Genomic DNA, 6256 nt, shown 5'->3' with positions numbered 1-6256 from the left:
ATGAGAAGTATTCCCTCTCGATACAAGGTTTAGGCTAGCAAGGTTGTTTGAGGCAAACACAAGGATGGACTAGTACAGCAAAACTCACATAAAAGACATATTGAAAGCATTATAATACTCTATACCGTCTTCCTTGTTGTTCAAACTCAAAACTAGAAATTATCTGGACCTTAGAGAAACCAAATATGCAAACCAAATTTTAGCATGCTCTATGTATTTCTTCATTAATGGGTGCAAAGCATATGATGCAAGAGCTTAAACATGAGCACAACAATTGCCAAGTATCACATTACCCAAGACATTTATAGCAATTACTACATGTATCATTTTCCAATTCCAACCATATAACAATTTAACGAAGGAGAAACTTCGCCATGAATACTATGAGTAGAAACCAAGGACATATTTGTCCATATGCTACAGCGGAGTGTGTATCTCTCCCATAAAGTGAATGCTAGGATCCATTTTATTCAAACAAAACAAAAACAAAAACAAACCGACGCTCCAAGAAAAAGCACATAAGATGTGGCCGAATAAAAATGTAGTTTCAGGGGAGGAACCCGATAATTTGTTGATGAAGAAGGGGATGCCTTGGGCATCCCCAAGCTTAGACGCTTGAGTCTTCTTGATATATGCAGGGGTGAACCACCGGGTGCATCCCCAAGCTTAGAGCTTTCACTCTCCTTGATCATGTTGCATCATACTCCTCTCTTGATCCTTGAAAACTTCCTCCACACCAAACTCGAAACAACTCATTAGAGGGTTAGTGCACAATATAAATTGACATATTCAGAGGTGACACACTCATTCTTAACACTTCTGGACATTGCATAATGCTACTGGACATTAGTGGATCAAAGAAATTCATCCAACATAGCGAAAGAGGCAATGCGAAATAAAAGGCAGAATCTGTCAAAACAGAACAGTTCGTATTGACGAATTTTAAAATGGCACCAGACTTGCTCAAATGAAAATGCTCAAATTGAATGAAAGTTGAGTACATATCTGAGGATCATGCACGTAAATTGGCATAATTTTCTGAGCTTCCTGCAGGGCAGTGGGCTCAGATTCGTGACAGCAAAGAAATCTGGAACTGCGCAGTAATCCAAATCTAGTACTTACTTTTCTATCAACGGCTTAACTTGGCACAACAAAACTCAAAACTAAGATAAGGAGAGGTTGCTACAGTAGTAAACAACTTCCAAGACACAAAATAAAAACAAAGTACTGTAGGTAAAAACATGGGTTGTCTCCCATAAGCGCTTTTCTTTAACGCCTTTCAGCTAGGCGCAGAAAGTGTGTATCAAGTGTTATCGAAGGGTGGTGCGTCAACATTACCTTGGGCTTTACCCTTACCTTTCTTATTGTTCTTCTTTCCCTTTGGTTTAGGAAATATACGAGTTTCTCCCGGTATAGAGGTGAATTTCAAAGTGCCTTCTCCAACATCAATGACTGCTCCCAATAGTTTCAGCAGGGATCTTCCGAGTGTGAGTTTTCCTGTTTCAACAACAAGATAATCAATAGATATTGTTCTTCCACAAATAGTTGTATGCACACCTGCGGCTATTCCTTTAGGGATTATAGTAGAGTTATCAATGAGAGTTATCTTTTCTCCTCCTTCCTCAACTCCCCAAAGTTTCAAAGATTTATAAATACTTTCGGGCATAAGGCAAAATTCATACATAATATCACAAGTAGGCATGGAGTGTTCGATCACCGATAAAAATTTTAACGAAGGATCCCACAATGAGAGTTTAGAGTTCACTAAGACTTGTTCAAGACGATTACGAACGTGGCAATAGTTATCATTCAAGCGAGATGTACTTATCTCCGAGTATTTAATCTACTATATATGCTAGCGAGGATCTGAATCAAAGTTATTAGCTGAATCATATGATGCAACCAACTTCTTTATGGCATTAAAAGCTTGATCCCCATTGCAATGAAGGAAATCTCCTCCCACTAAAGTATCCAAAGCATATCTATAGCGAACCATAAGACCAAAATAAAAATTACTAAGGAGCAAACTTAGAGTCATTTGAGGTTCGGTTTCACGATAAGAAGTAAAAATTCTAGACCAAGCATCCTTAAAACTCTCCTCATCCCCTTGTTTAAAAGTGAAGACTAATTCTTCAGGCGAAGAAGTAACAGGTTCAGAGCTAGACATGGTAACAAAAGTAACTAAATTTTTTTTGTATTTTTAATATAGAGTGCAAGACAATAAAGCAAACTAGATAAAGTAAATGCAAGTAAACTAATTTTTTGTGTTTTTGATATAGAGTGCAAAACAGTAAATAAAGTAAAACTAGCAACTAATTTTTTTGTGTTTTGATTTAGTGCAGCAAACAAAGTAGTAAATAAAATAAAGCAAGACAAAAACAAAGTAAAGAGATTGAGAAGTGGAGACTCCCCTTGCGGCGTGTCTTGATCTCCCCGACAACGGCGCCGAGAAAATATGCTTGATGGCGTGTATTTCACACGTTCGTTGGGCAACCCCAAGAGGAAGGTATGATGAGCACAGCAGCAAGTTTTCCCTCGGAAAGAAACCAAGGTTTATCGAACCAGGAGGAGCCAAGAAGCACGTTGAAGGTTGATGGCGGCGGGATGTAGTGCGGCGCAACACCGGAGATTCCGGCGCCAACGTGGAACCCGCACAACACAACCAAGCTACTTTGCCCCAACGAAACAGTGAGGTTGTCAATCTCACCGGCTTGCTGTAACAAAGGATTAACCGTATTGTGTGGAAGATGATTGTTTGCAGAGAAAACAAGTAGAAACAAGTATTGCAGTAGATTGTATTTCGAGTAAATAGAATTGGACCGGGGTCCACGAGTTCACTAGAGGTGTCTCTCCCATAAGACGAACGAGCATGTTGGGTGAACAAATTACGGTTGGGCAATTGACAAATAAAGAGAGCATGACAATGCACATACATATCATGATGAGTATAGTGAGATTTAATTGGGCATTACGACAAAGTACATAGACCGCCATCCAACTGCATCTATGCCTAAAAAGTCCACCTTCGAGGTTATCATCCGAACCCCTCCAGTATTAAGTTGCAAACAACGGACAATTGCATTAAGTATGGTGCGTAATGTAATCAACAACTACATCCTTAGACATAGCATCAATGTTTTATCCCTAGTGGCAACAAGCACAACACAACCTTAGAACTTTTCGTCACTCGTCCCGGGTGTCAATGCGGGCATGAACCCACTATCGAGCATAAGTACTCCCTCTTGGAGTTAAAAGCATCTACTTGGCCGGAGCATCTACTAATAACGGAGAGCATGCAAGATCATAAACAACACATAAGCATAACTTTGATAATCAACATAACAAGTATTCTCTATTCATCGGATCCCAACAAACGCAACATATAGAATTACATATAGATGATCTTGATCATGATAGGCAGCTCACAAGATCCGACAATGATAGCACAATGGGGAGAAGACAACCATCTAGCTACCGCTATGGACCCATAGTCCAGGGGTAGACTACTCACTCATCACTCCGGAGGCGACCATGGCGGTGTAGAGTCCTCCGGGAGATGATTCCCCTCTCCGGCAGGGTGCCGGAGGCGATCTCCTGGATCCCCCGAGATGGGATCGGCGGTGACGGCGTCCGAGTAATGTTTTCCGTATCGTGGCTCTCGGTACTGGGGGTTTCGTCACGGAGGCTTTAAGTAGGCGGAAGGGCAAGTCGAGAGGCGGCACGGGGGGCCCACACCACAGGCCGGCGCGGCCAAGGGGGGGGCCGCGCCGCCCTAGGGTTTGGCCACCCTGCGGCCCCTCTTCGTCTCTCCTTCGGACTTCTGGAAGCTTCGTGAGAAAATAGGCCTCTGGGCTTTTATTTCGTCCAATTCCGAGAATATTTCTTTACTAGGATTTCGAAACCAAAAACAAGCAGAAAACAAGAATCGGCACTTCGGCATCTTGTTAATAGGTTAGTTCCAGAAAATGCACGAATATGATATAAAGTGTGCATAAAACATGTAGATAACATCAATAATGTGGCATGGAACACAAGAAATTATCGATACGTTGGAGACGTATCAATAACCTCTGTAGCTAGTTAAATACTCTACAAATAGAGTTCGAGTTAGGATTAGACTACGAGTCGTTCTTCTGGAGTTTATTTGCAGTTTTACCTCATTGTAAAGTAGGAGGCTGTGATGATCTTATGTAACAGAGTCTGTGTGTGATTCTATAGACATGCCTTGGACCCGCATATGTTTCTGTTGTACCACTCTGAGCGATATAATACTAGTGGAACGGTGTTTCATTGGTGTTATATTAGACTTGCATACTACACCATGCAGTGGTATGCTGGGTCACCACAGTTGGTATCAGAGCAAATGCTTTGACCCCAGGATTAAAACCCTTTAAAGGAGACTTATAGAATTGGTAGTGTCTATAGGAAGTCATCTTAGTTAAACCAAATACTTCTTATGACTTGAGATAGATATTCACTTGCTTGAGAATAATCCTGAGAATAATCCTGACACACCTAAGCTCTTTTTCGAAATGTGAACTTTCCAGAATATGGATAAATTCAAAATTTTAACTTTTATATTCAAACATTTTCAAATCTGAACATTTTTAGATCCCTTATTTAATATCTAAACACTTTTTTTAAAAATTGAATGCTTTTGAAAACTAGAATTTTCAAAATTTATTTTTAAAAAAAACATGAAAATTTTAAAAGTCTATTTTTAAATCTAAATACTTTTGAAAAACTGAATTTTTTTCAAAGGTGTAAAGAAATAAGAAAGAAAAAAGTGTAAAACAAATGTGACATCCATTGTGAAGATATACATCATACTCTATTTGGCTGTGATCATGCTTTGGAAGTTTGGAGGAAACTTGGACTAGCTGATAAAATAGAAGATGCAATCTTAGTAGAGTGTATGGACAAAAGAGAAACAAGGACACATCATGGTAAATGTTGATGCAAGTTTGAATCTAGAAAATCTTACCGATGGAATAGGAGCAACCATTAGAGATGATCACAGGCGATTTGTCGCTGCATGTAGCAGTTCGGTCCAATATGACATCGATGCAAATACCTAAGAAGCTCAAGCGATCAACATGAACATTGCATTGACCAATAAGGTGGGCTTTTCGCCCATTATTATTTAATCCGATTGTTTACAGGTGATTGAACCTCTTCAGACGGGAAGTTTTCCTTCAACAAGGGCTGCTACTCTTTTTTGGTGTTATTACATCCAAGCTTCTACATTTATAGTAATTGGGAAACGTACTTTTTTGCTATTTACTTATCAAGAGAGATGGATTCGTAATAGGGAAGCAAACTTTGTTGCTATTTGCTTATCAAGAGAGATGGATTCACTGCCGTGTGTTTGGGTAGATAATCTGACGAGTATCATTTCCCTAATTGACGATGTATGTACTATTTGATTAATAAAACTCCTAGCAGGACTAACTCTCTCATAGAAACCCAATAAGAAAATTGCAGTTAAACCGGCTAGAACAAACCGAGACGGGAGACACTCACTTATTCATGTTACTTACCCCTAATATGGATGTATCTAAAATGTGTACATACATCCATATTAGCGATAATTAATATGAATTGGAGGGAGTACGAGAAAGAAAACTGTTCGAAAAAAACAATGAAGAGCGACCGAACTAAAAGAAAAACTAACGGGCCAGGCTCACATTCGACTTGCAAGCTTAAGGCCTTGTTTACCTCTCTCGGATTTTTCTCCCAATTTGTATAGGGACGGGACGAGATTTGATGTTCACTCAATCCCCTCAAATATTCTTACGAAAAATACACTAGTATGATGGAGAGTTTTTAGTTTAGGCAAAAATGTGAAGATGGGAGGGGATATCTCAAAATTATTTCGTTCAAACCAAGAGAAGTAAACGGATAAGTGAGGATTTTCCGGGATACGAAATAATCTCCTCCAATCTCCATAAATAATAAATAAATACATAAAGGCATAAGAGATCGGTGCCACAACGGGCGGCATATATGGTGTGTTTGGTAGCCCGGGCCACCTCAGAGTAACTATCTCCACTCATACATGTTGACCTCATACAAACCGAACTAAGATTTTGTAGGTGTTTGGTAGCCCGGCCTGGTTGAGAAATGGTGAGTGGAGAAGTTGTTTGGTATAGGCTGTATACATTGAGATGTGCTGAGTCCGATTTTTTTACACAAAGGTCCTTAAGTAGAATAAAAAAAGCAATTGGGTCCTTTCTTGGGGAGGCTGGCCGGAGAT

This window comes from Lolium rigidum, chromosome 3 (assembly GCF_022539505.1).
Source record: "Lolium rigidum isolate FL_2022 chromosome 3, APGP_CSIRO_Lrig_0.1, whole genome shotgun sequence".
Lineage (NCBI taxonomy): Eukaryota > Viridiplantae > Streptophyta > Magnoliopsida > Poales > Poaceae > Lolium > Lolium rigidum.
Note: the sequence above shows the minus strand (reverse complement) of the source record.